Here is a 12,973-nt window from a genome sequence, read left to right as displayed (position 1 = left end):
CACTGCTTATGCAGAATCTTTTAAGGATAAATCTTATTCACAAGTAAATAGTTGCATAGCTGCATCTGTCCCCCTCAGAAATAAATACAATGCCATATTCAAAAGTAAACTCCTGTGGTAGAGCCCTAATACAATTAGGATCTATAACAAAAGAAAAAAAACTCAATTGTACCCAAAAATAAATTTAGCTCTCAATATGCAAAAATGTTCTTGCCAAACTAAACAATGAACTCAAGACCCTGATAAAATCATCCAGGGCCTGATATGAGGTATAAATAGCCACCCAGGTAAAGGATAACCACAAAGCCTTCAACTGTTAGAAACATCAAAAACTATGCCCTGCACTCTGCAGAGATAATAATAAATGATATCACGTACTCTAACCCAGAGGTCTTCATCAAAAAGCAGATGAGACATTTGTGTGCTCACCTTGAGAATGTCTGAAATCTTTGAGGGAATTCTTTCAAGAGCTTTACAACCATGGCCCACCTCATGGACCAGTGGTTGATACACCACCCATCAATCTCCCTGAGGCCCCAATGACTGATGCAAAGCCAACAGTCAAAGAGGTGAAATCAGCCATCAGAACACGAGAAAAAGCAAGGCACCAGGAGTAGATCAGATCACTGTGGAAGCAATCAAGGCTGGAGGGGTTATCCTGTTGCAACAACTACATGCATTGGCTAAGCTGCTATGGGCCATCATTGTACCTATCCACAAGAAGAGGGACAACAGGGAATGCAAAAATTACCATGGCATCAGCTGGCTGTCCATCATCAGCAAAGTCTTTATGAAGATCATACAGTTATGCAATCCAGGCTGCAGAAACACCGCCAGCAAACCAGCAGAGAAGAACAGGCTGGATTCAGACCAAACAGAGGATACTGCAATCAAATCTTCACCATCTGTCAACTAATGGAGGAAAGAATTGGGTGAGAACAATGTACAGTTATCATCTTTATTGATTTCAGATCCTCATTTGACTGTATCCACAAGCCTGCCCTGTGGAAGACATTGGAGACTGAGCATAAGTCGATGAAAATCATCAGACTCTTTTAAATGTTATACAATGGTTCATCCAGCCAGATGTACATTCGGAACAAGCTTACCATCCAGACTGGGGTCCATCAAGGGGTTGTGGTCCCTCCACTGCTGTTCAACATAGTGGTGGACACCATCACGAGGAGAGTATTTCAGGGCAGGAGCGGGATCTAGTACAATGAAGCCTATTCTGTGACTGACCTAATGTTTGCTGATGACAGCACCATTTTCACATATAGTGATACTGAACCCACAGATATCCTCTACGACATCACCTGCATCACCCAATTGTATGGCCTATGGATAAATGTGGACAAGACAAAAGTGACGGCAACCAATGGGTCACAAGCCACATCCACCTCGGAGGAGTTCTTATTGAATAAATGCAAGAATTCAAGCATCTGGGTTTGTTGGTCCAGGAAAAGAAAGTGGCATCAACAGCTGAAGTCCATAGCAGGATTGGACAAGCCACCGGCAGCATTTGCCTCGCTCAAGAGGTGTCTGTGGAATAGGACAAACATCTCTATTACCACCAAGATTCACCTTTTCCAGACACTGATCTTACCAATTTTCCTTTATGGATCAGAAACCGAGGTCCTCTTCAGGGCAGACCTGAACAAGCTTGAGGTTTTCCATATGTGATGCCTGTCCCAAATCTTGGGGAATCTCGCTTCATGACTGCAGGAGAAAGCAGGATGGACACCTGCCTCTTGCCATACAGGCTATTATGGAGAGAGAGTGTCCTGTGAACTGGAGAGTTCATAAATCTGCACCAAAGAAGACATAGGCTAAACAAGTTGAAGAAGACCCGAGAAGTCTACAGGAGCCCAGAAATATTGATGTGGAGCAAACAGCATGGAAAGGCGTCATATAGGAAGTCTGGAATCCAGCGGCACCCACAGCAGTGTACTGACTATGGGGCTGACTACCTCTGCTGGCCACCAGCTAGGGACAAAAGAAGAAGACCCAGAGAACAATGCCAATCTACTAGCAGAAAAAGTTAAATCAAACATCACCTCCTTCTGCCCTGCAATATTCTTAGATCACTTACCTACATCTATACCCCCCAATCTCCCAAGAGCAAGACCTCAAGGTACTATCCAAGGTCAAGAACACTGCTTACATGGGGTCAGATAGTACACCATGATCTCTACTTGTCAGCCTAAAATGTGACTTGTCAGACACTCTACTGGGGCTATTCAATATCAACCTTAAATCAAGTTTCATGTTGGATGACTGGAGAAAAGCAAGTGTCATTCTCTTGCACAAAGGTAGGGTTTCAAGGGGCCTGGGTAATTACAGAACCATAAGCTTGACCAACCTCATCTATATGGCTATGGAAAGGATCAATATAGAATTAATAAATAAGGATATAAGTAAGAAACAGACTCTCAACCCAAGCCAGTTCAGATTCATCAAGGGCAGCTCCTGCCTTCTTAACCCAGTTGACTTCTTCAAAACAATTACTGTAGCAATGACTGAGGGCAAGTCAGTACCCACACACCACATATCTAGACCTCCCAAAGGTATTCAACACTACCCCCACACTCCGGTATCGATAAAGTATCTGAGCTAAATGCAAATCCCTATGTACCTTTTTGGATAGCAAATTGTCTCACAAATAGAATCATGAAAATAAATGTGGGTGACTCTACCTCCTCCAAATGACCTGTCACTAGCAGTTTTCCCAGGAATCAATCCTTGGGCCACCCTCTTTGACATTTAGTTCTCAAAAGTCAAAGCTAATGTTAAGGGTTTGTAGCTGATCAAGTCTGCAGAGGACAGCAAACATGCTTCCATACTAAACTCTCCAGTGGGCACCATGATCCAAAGGGTCCTGTACTAAACCAATAGCTAGTGGCAAGACCATAGACTAAAACTAAAGGCCAAAAAATGTATAGCTGTATCCCTTGACAAGCATTACTTCATTTCTAAATATCACATTGACAACATCATCATCATCATCAGTCTCCTTTTTCCCATTTTCTTCATGGGGTTCAGAGTGCCACGTCAACTGCTGCCATTTGTCTCAATTCCATGCCACTCTTCTACCATCTTCATCAGTCATCTACTCTCACACAATCCATCCATCTCTTTGCTAGATGCCCTTATTTCTTCTTGCCTTTTTCCTATCTGTCCCACATCTTCTTCACCAGATTGCCTTCTGCTTTCTCACATAAATGACCGAACCACCATAATTTGTTCTCTTTGACCTTCTCTGCAGTTGGAGCTACTTGGGCCTCTGCTCTGATGTCCTTATTTACCACCCATCTCAGGCCCTTAATCTCCATCACATTTAACTTCCTCAACTCTTCTGCCTTCACTGCAATATTTCTGTACCATATAGCAGTACTTGTCACACCACTGTTTGTATGCCTTACTTTTTAGCTTCTTTGGCATTCCTCTGTGATACACTACCCCCGACACCTAGTGTCAGTTGGCTGCAGCCCCTCTGATTCTAGCTTTGACCTCCTCATTCAGACTTCCCTTCTACTCAACCACCTCTCCAGGGTACTTGACACTGTTAACTTGTTCCACTATTTTCACTTCTGGCTCAGTTCTCAGTTTCTTTTGATTTCCCCAGTTTGCTATTATTACAGTTGTCTCATTGTGCTCACTTTCATCCCATATGCCTTCAGCTTTGCACTCCATTCTTCCATCCTTTGCTAAAGTTCTTGTTCACAGTCTGCTTGTAATATAACATCATCTGCATACAGCAACTTTGCTGATCTGTTCACTCTGGCCTGTTTGCTAATGTAGTCCATCACCAGTATGAACAGCAGTGGGCTCAGTCTGTACCCTTTTGAACACCCACTCCCCTTGGGAAACCCCTCTGTGAGTCCAAACACTTTTCAGACTTGTGTCAATGGGTCCTTGTACACAGCCCACATTAATTTTACCAGTGTTTCTGGGACTTTGAACCATTACAGGACTGCCCAAATCAGCTTTCTTGGGACCTTGTGTATGGATACTTTCTAAAAGTCTAGGAATTCCCAGCTGGACTCTTTCCTAATCTCTAGTTTATTCTTCACTATCTGTCTCACAGCAAAGATTGAGTCAGTTGTGCTGCATCCAGATCTGACTCTGAACTTCTCATCTCCCATCTTACTTTCTACTACTCTGCATATTCATTTATTAATCACCCTCTGGAGAACTTTTGTGCAGTGTGACAGAAGTTTGATATCTTTAGACTGCCCACAGTTGAGAATATCCCCTTTGTTCTTGTACACTGGCACTAGTATGCTTATTTTCCAGTCATTTAGCATACACCTTTCTCTCCAGACTGCTATGAGTACCCTCAGGAGCCATTTCTCCCCTAACTCACCGAACATCTTGATCATATCTGCAGTGACTGCATTTGAGGCTGCTGCTTTCCCTGACTTCGTTTTCCTTAGTGCTCTTCTTACTTCCTCTAGGTTGGGCTCCTTTTCTTCTTTCATTGTAGGCTGTGTCTACAGCAGTACAGTTTCTGTTGGGTTTTCTTCATTCAGAAATTGCTGGAAGTACTCCTTCCATCTGCCTTTGATGTCATGTGGACAGGTGAGCAGGTTGTTGCTGGCATCCCTTATGAAGAGAGTATGATGATAATCTTCTTTATCTTTCTGTCTTTGTCTTGCAACCTGATGAGTATTTCTGTACTATCTACTACATCACTTTCCAGAAGCCAGTTGAGTGCCTCAGATGCATTATACTTCACTATTACAACTTATCTCTTAGCCTCTTTGTTAGCCAACACACCCCTGAAAATCGATCCTGTAGTCAGGGATCTGAGAACCTATGTCAGCAATGAACTGTCCTTTAATCACCATGTATCCACTATTCTAAGGAAGTCCTTTTTCATCGCACTTATATCTAAAGGTATGCGGTCAAGGGATATAATCATTCCACTGTACTTAGCAACCATTAAACTGATCATTGAGTACAATGTTCTTAAAGTATTTACTTATCCAAACACTTGCCGCAACTGGAATGACCACAATGCTTCCTTACTAAGAACAATCAAGGGCCTAAATTGTAAAACTATGTAGACCAGTCCAAAGCCTTGTCACTCTTATCAGTATCATACAGGCTACTGAAAGGCAACTTCTGCCTCATGTATAAAGCCTCAACAGACTTTGTCCTGTCAGACTTATTACATATTTGCAAGTCCAATGGTGGCATAAACACCCACTCAAGGGACCTCAATCTCTTTTGCAAGATAAATAGAAGATCCAAGAACACACAGTCGCTGTAGCCCAAAGGTCTGCTCCAAAAATAAATAAAGCAAATATGTAGAAACAAACTGGAAGTCGACCACCACAATAAATGGATGAAATATTTAATATAAACAGACAAGCGCTTTCACGTGTGCTAAGACACGCTTCTTCAGATCCTTACAACTAACAGTTTAAAATTCAAATGTATATATAGGCATTCCTAAAGTAATCAATTAATTAGTTAATTTAATTTAATCAATCTAATCCTAAACATATGTTTAAAGTCATTCGATTGAAAGAAACAGTGCAGTAGTTAATGCTGCTGCTAAAGTCAAAGGACAAAATTAAACAGTTAGAAATTCTAAAAAGGCAAAGTTAAACAGTTAAATATTTTAAAAAGTTGTTGAACAACAATAACAAATTGTGAAGCAATATATCCTGTAAAACTCTTATGCATACATCTCATATGAATGTAAATATATATTCTAAAAACTGTGCATCAAATATATCCTGTAAACATATGATACATGTGCAAAAATGCTAATATTAAGTGAGTACTATAATACCAAATCCTATAAAACATGGGCATGGTGTTACTACACTTGTTAAAACCTGACATATATTGAATAGACCATCATTAGTAATGAAAGCATGGCATATAAGCAAGTCTAAATATCAATATGAATGTCAATATAAATATGTAGATATATAAATGTGTAAATTTATAAAAATTATTATATAAATAAATATGAATATATAAATACAAATGTAAGTGAATAAATATGTCTGAATAAAATGAATAAAAATGAATCCAAATGTGTACCTCACTTGTTGTTAGGCAACAGTATCAAATAAGCACTATAGATACCAGTGCAGTGAAATATAAAACAACTGAATCAGGATAACTTAGCCTCATATGCAGGATAAAATCTCACAAACAAAATCAAATTCTAGATGTGTTATAGTATGTGAAACATTAAAATATCATGAAAAAATATATATATTATTAAAATATATGTATGTAAAAATATATATAAGCATATATTTATAACTTATGAATACATACCAAGACCATGGATCAAAGTATGGCTGACTGATATGTCTTAGCTGAACATGTGAAACATATTAGCCTGTCTAAACTAACACTATATACAAATCAATAATATATATAAAAACATCAACAATGTATAAAATGCTTGCAGACATCTATATATGAATTATTTCGATGATAAAAAATGTATATAGTATATCTATACACTCAATTTTCAACATCAAATGTTGTTGAAAAATCACTTAGCACTGCGTCCTTTCAAAGGAGCCCTAATGCTGACATATTGATTTAGACCTGGTTCATAATGTGCTTTAAGTTTAAAAATCCAAGAAAGTTCTACTAATTCTAAATCATTAAAATTATCCCCATCTCTAGAATTAGGTAAGACTGTTTGTAGAACTCTGAATACAAATGAATGTGTTGAGTTGTTGGAAATGTGTTTGGCTAAAGCATTCTTGGTGTCACACTTTTTGATGTCTAAAGCATGTTCCAACACCCTCTCTCTCAAGGTTCTAGTAGTCATTCCCACATAGAACGCTGTACACCTCTGGCAAGTAGCCAAATAAATAAGATTCTTACTTTCACATGTAACAGTTTGATGGGGTTCAAACCTATAGTTCAAAACTGGATGCTCAAATTCTTGAACTGTGGTGATCAAAGTGCATATACTGCACTTATTACAAGGGAAGGTTCCTGTCCTCATGTTCTTGTTAATGCTTATGTCCTTGCTGACAGTATTCGACTCTAAACATAAAAGTCTGCTAAGGTTCTTGCTATTGCGAAATGTATAAGATGGTGTGGAGCCCACTAATGCTGCTAGCCGTTGATCAGTCAAAAGAACATGCCAATTACTAAGAATAATGTCTTTAATGTGATGAATATCACTAGTATATCTGAGATTGATTCTGACTCTTGAATTATCAAAGAGCTTCTTGCCATGATATCCAGACATTCTAGTATGATTTCCATTAAGAGCTGTCTGTTCATTAAATAAAATCTGGTTCTTGACCTTCCTAACCTTTTCTTCATCATAACCTCTGTTCAAAAAACACTGTTCTAAGAAATTACTCTGTTTATTAAGTTCAACACTATTATGACATAGCCTCTTGATTCTGATGAATTGGCTCTTCATTATGCTGTCAAATACGTATCTAGGATGCATGCTGTTGAACTGAAGTAAGGTGTTTCTCCAGCATCCCTTCCTAAAAATGGTTGTCTCAATCTTGTGGTCTGTATTCTTATATAGCTTCACATCTAAAAAATCTATACTGTGTGTGTCATGACTTATTGTAAAATTCAGAAAATCAGTAGTAGATTCTAACTGTTCTATGAAGGTGAGAAGCTCGAGTGTACTCCCATGCCAAAATAAAAGAACATCATCCACAAACCGTTTGTAAAGGCTAACCTTCTTAAAGCTATCATGTTTGAATAAAAACCTCTGTTCCCAATACAACATCACTAAGTTCGCATAAGTATTGGCGCAGGGGGTGCCCATGGCTCTGAACTTCTCATCTCCCATCTTACTTTCTACTACTCTGCATATTCATTTATTAATCACCCTCTGGAGAACTTTTGTGCAGTGTGACAGAAGTTTGATATCTTTAGACTGCCCACAGTTGAGAATATCCCCTTTGTTCTTGTACACTGGCACTAGTATGCTTATTTTCCAGTCATTTAGCATACACCTTTCTCTCCAGACTGCTATGAGTACCCTCAGGAGCCATTTCTCCCCTAACTCACCGAACATCTTGATCATATCTGCAGTGACTGCATTTGAGGCTGCTGCTTTCCCTGACTTCGTTTTCCTTAGTGCTCTTCTTACTTCCTCTAGGTTGGGCTCCTTTTCTTCTTTCATTGTAGGCTGTGTCTACAGCAGTACAGTTTCTGTTGGGTTTTCTTCATTCAGAAATTGCTGGAAGTACTCCTTCCATCTGCCTTTGATGTCATGTGGACAGGTGAGCAGGTTGTTGCTGGCATCCCTTATGAAGAGAGTATGATGACAATCTTCTTTATCTTTCTGTCTTTGTCTTGCAACCTGATGAGTATTTTTGTACTATCTACTACATCACTTTCCAGAAGCCAATTGAGTGCCTCAGATGCATTATACTTCACTATTACAACTTATCTCTTAGCCTCTTTGTTAGCCAACACACCCCTGAAAATCGATCCTGTAGTCAGGGATCTGAGAACCTATGTCAGCAATGAACTGTCCTTTAATCACCATGTATCCACTATTCTAAGGAAGTCCTTTTTCATCGCACTTATATCTAAAGGTATGCGGTCAAGGGATATAATCATTCCACTGTACTTAGCAACCATTAAACTGATCATTGAGTACAATGTTCTTAAAGTATTTACTTATCCAAACACTTGCCGCAACTGGAATGACCACAATGCTTCCTTACTAAGAACAATCAAGGGCCTAAATTGTAAAACTATGTAGACCAGTCCAAAGCCTTGTCACTCTTATCAGTATCATACAGGCTACTGAAAGGCAACTTCTGCCTCATGTATAAAGCCTCAACAGACTCTGTCCTGTCATACGTATTACATATTTGTAAGTCCAATGGTGGCATAAACACCCACTCAAGGGACCTCAATCTCTTTTGCAAGATAAATAGAAGATGTTGGTGAGATATATATCACAGAGCATTTCACTTCTATTCTAGTCCACATAAAGCAAAATACTGTTCTTACTCTATTTAAATGTAATTTGGAAAAATGGATGGGGCTAGCATCCCAGCAGTGTGAACACTGGCTCTAGATGATTGTCACTGTTGAAGTGACATCAACCCCACATGCAGAAGAGGGAAAAATGGGTTATGGATGGGTAATTGCAAATTAATCCCCCAGTTAAGCATACTTGTCACTCATGGATGGATGCAACATGTAAGTACCCCAACAAATCTTTGTTCTGCCTGTCTCTAGGTTATTTGGGCACAAAATACAGCGCTAAAAACTACCATGGGAATGTAAGGTTAGGTTTCTTATGATTCTCACAGATCAGCAGCCCACTAAGTACTTATGAACTTATTACATTGCAATTTCAAGTCTTCAGTTTTTGGAAAATTCAGGTGAAGTTTGGCTTTACTGGTAAATCTTATAAGCAGCCACTTACTCTAACTGGGACTGATACTATATCATTATAAAAGTATGGGGCAGTTGACTTGTTCAAGAAAACAGGAAGGGTCTGGTAAACTTTTAAAGGCTCTTTTTAAAGTGAGGTAGGGTGAAGCACTTATAATGGAGATAGCAGAATAGCTCTGAAGATCCTTGCTCAAGATTCATAGGTTCATACTAGGCTATCTGCCCAAGGGCATTTATAAGCCTAGCCCAGAGTTTTGTGGCTTTCGCCACCCCTTTAGTTTGGAGGATACTATGCCCATTATTTTGCTGTGCCTCTGTCAAGCAGTGACACTGAGATAATCCCTGGGGTATATCTGCGATCTCCCATCCATTGGTCAAGATTTCTCTTGAACAAGGCCAGCGAGGTGCTCTGCCTCACATGTACCGGGATTTTGTTCCACAGCATAGGGAGTCTCTGGGTGATGAATCTGTCCCTCCAGCACGTCCTATTAATAACCGTGTCAAGGTTTAAGTCTCCCGCCCTTGTAGTTCTGAGATGCACAGATAAAGGTCCAAAACTGGGGATCATACCTCTCAGCCTCTTAGCACATGAAACCTGGGCAATGCCTAAAATAATGGGGGGGAGCAATGGTCCGAAAATAGGGACAGATTTTAAATATTTCTCTTATTAACTTAAAAAGTTGCTAGAATAACACGATTTGTGTTAGCATGCATTTTCTGAAGGATATGAAGTGTGAAACTTAGATGTATGCCATTAGTTAGTGATTTCAGTCTTCAGTGATTTGCCAGAAACCCACAAATTTTATGAGGGAAAAGACCAGAAATATAAGGCAAAAATCTGGTCAGTTAATAGGTATGTCGGGGACACCAGTAATAATCTTTGAAGAATGACACATCTCTAGATGTTACTAGTGCTATTTGACTTCATTTCTCACGGTTTCAAAATAGCAAATTTCATGAGAAAAGTCCAAACTTATGAGGAAAATTTCAGGAACAGTTAAGAGCCATTACAGAATAGATTAATATGTCCGTTTCCTTTTTGATAATGGGATTGACCTTCTTGTACAGACAGATAAGAGTCACGCATGTTTTTACCTGTCACCACAGTCGGGTTAACTGTTGAATTTAATACTAATTATGCAAACGATCATAACCAAATATGTAATTAAATTATATAATAACTTAGTAAGCTGCAACAAACAGGCTTATATGATTCTCGTCAATGACAAACTAAGGCAATATCTAAATTGGCCTTAGGTGTGAGTGTGTGTGTGGTATGGAAGAATAACTGCAGCTCCCGGAGGTGACATTGGCTCTGGATTGTCTTGTCGCTGTTGGGTGCAAATGGGGAAAAAAGAGTTTGTGGATGAACGAATCATGTATTGCATGTCTACAGAAAGTACCGTAATAAGCTTGCAACTCTCCCGCAAACCACTAATCGATAATTGCAACGTATGCATAAGAAGGGAAGAAAGACGTATATTTTCAGTTGTTACTCGAGACTGTATATTTCCATTTGAATTTACCAAATGTGCAGCAACTGAACTGCGGAAATACCACCAAATCCAAAATAATCATAAATTCAGTTACGAAATTTGCAGTGCTGAATGCATATTTCGATATCTTCTTCTATGGAGGATATTATGTGGCTGTTTAAAACCCGTACGCAGATGTCTGCTGCCACAGGGTAAATGAAACTGTACGAATAGATATCGTTGCTGTCCTGACGTCAGTCAAGTCTCTCTTTTCGTTTTATTGCAATTTGCACTTTAACCAAAACCGATTCCTTATAACTACAGACTTAACTGTGACGGTTAGCAGCGTAATACTTCAAAACAAAAACACGGGCTTGACGCTTACGTTAACGGAATAAACAATTGGTGCATTAGAACAATTGCTTTTTCACTTATTCATTGTTTACTTCCGGTACCACAGTGCCGGATGGCTTGTTGGTTGCTAGGAGTGATGAAGGGGGTGTAACTGATTGCAGGCTTAGCGATCGCTCGGGATGGTAAGTAGATTAAATATTTAGCATTCTTATGCTTGTAAGTGATAATTTAACAAACCTCTTGTTCTTGTAATGCACATTAAAAAAGTGTGTCAGAGAAAGAAACCTTTGTGAGCCCTTGGGCGGTATTTAATGGAAGTGTGACCAAAAAGAAAGGTGTATAAAGATGTCTTGTTTCTTATTACAAGATGCACAGTGTGTGCGTTTATTTCTGCGAATTCCGTATTATGGCTAATTATTGCAAATTATTGTTTAATCAGAATTTTAATACAGAAATTGTGATTTTCTATCAGTTTTCCATTATAATGCTGCTAGGATTTTATATCTGAGAAGAAGTAATTCGTACATTACAAGAAACTTGTGTAGTCTTACTTTAATCTTACAGTTTGTGTGGTGTGAGTTATTTATTTATTCTTAATGTTATTCACTGACTATTGTGAAGTATGACATGAACATCTGTAAAGCTGTTTGCGATGCATGCTTTATACAGTTTCGGCCAGCAAATTACCTAGTGTAGTCTAGATGTATGTCAGTCAAGTCTCGTTTAGTGTACATTGACTGTAAAGTGATCGCTGCCGGGGTTAGCTGTGTAGCTAATCCTTTGAATATTGCAAGGTCACCCAGGATATCAGGCTGCTTTGCGACAGGTTTAAAGATGCTTATTTCTAGTAATATTTATTATTGTCCAACATAAAATAACACAAATTGCATAATGTACTCAGAATGCTTCTAGTTAACTGACCCATGCAGTATTGAAGTTTAGGTACTTATATCAATCTGGGGTGGACTGGAGCATCACATTTATTCTCAAGTAACCCCAAATCACTATCACATATTGTCTAAAAAATTTACAAACTATACTGTACTTAAAAAAATTCTTATTTTATTTCATTAAAGCATATCTGTTTTATAAATTCTTGCATTCAGTTCTCATGAGGCACATCTGACATAAGATGCTTCATTCATAGGACATCCATCACATAAAAAACAAACAATAAAGTGCAATTAAAATATTTTGTTGCTCCATAACACCTCCCAGTGTTACGACAATAAAAGGAAGGGCTGTTTGCCACAAACTTACATTATTTCAAGCATTGCAGATATAGGTGCCATTTACCCCACTTGAAGATCAAAGATGTACTAAATTCCAATATTTTTATATTAATAAAAAAAGTTTTTTTTTAATTCTCTGAAATCTGATTCTGTCATCAAAATCTTCTAGCTGTTAGTAAGTACATCATGTATAGCCCAGGAATCAAGGATAGTGCCATGGCTGAATTTTATCTTACGATTTCTATCACACCAAAATTTTCTTTCTAAATTCACTGCTAGGTCCATACCTTTTATAAAACCATCTGGGCTGCCACTTACCTGAACTTTAGAAATTAAAAAGTTTATTTCATCCATGATATTCACGTCATATATAGTTAAATGACAGTGCCTTCATTGAATTAACTTTAAAAACTGGTGGAGTATTAGCTTTGGGAAGCCAAGTAAGAGTTACTATCTGCTTTCTTTCTAAAATATGCATACTAATAATATTCCTTTCAAGTTCTTTTGTAATTGCAGTTATTAAGAAATACATAATTG

The 12,973-nt window shown here is 38.5% G+C and overlaps 1 protein-coding gene across 3 annotated transcripts in view; it reads left to right on the top strand.

The window, feature by feature from the left end:
- The first annotated feature begins 10,747 nt into the window (after positions 1–10,747).
- The window catches only part of CCDC181 (coiled-coil domain containing 181), a 606,866-nt gene continuing 604,640 nt past the window's right edge, over positions 10,748–12,973 (top strand). For all 3 annotated transcript variants that reach the window (XM_044072352.1, XM_044072351.1, XM_044072353.1), the window contains exon 1: positions 10,748–11,386. The gene's annotated coding sequence lies outside the window, so the exon portion shown is untranslated. The remainder of the gene's footprint in view (positions 11,387–12,973) is intronic.

The sequence above is a fragment of the Protopterus annectens genome, chromosome 5.part0, assembly GCF_019279795.1.
Source record: "Protopterus annectens isolate FY-2018-M chromosome 5.part0, PAN1.0, whole genome shotgun sequence".
In the NCBI taxonomy this organism is placed as follows: Eukaryota; Metazoa; Chordata; order Ceratodontiformes; family Protopteridae; genus Protopterus; species Protopterus annectens.
The sequence above is the reverse complement of the archived record's forward strand: the minus strand, read 5'-3'. Positions and strand labels throughout refer to the sequence as shown.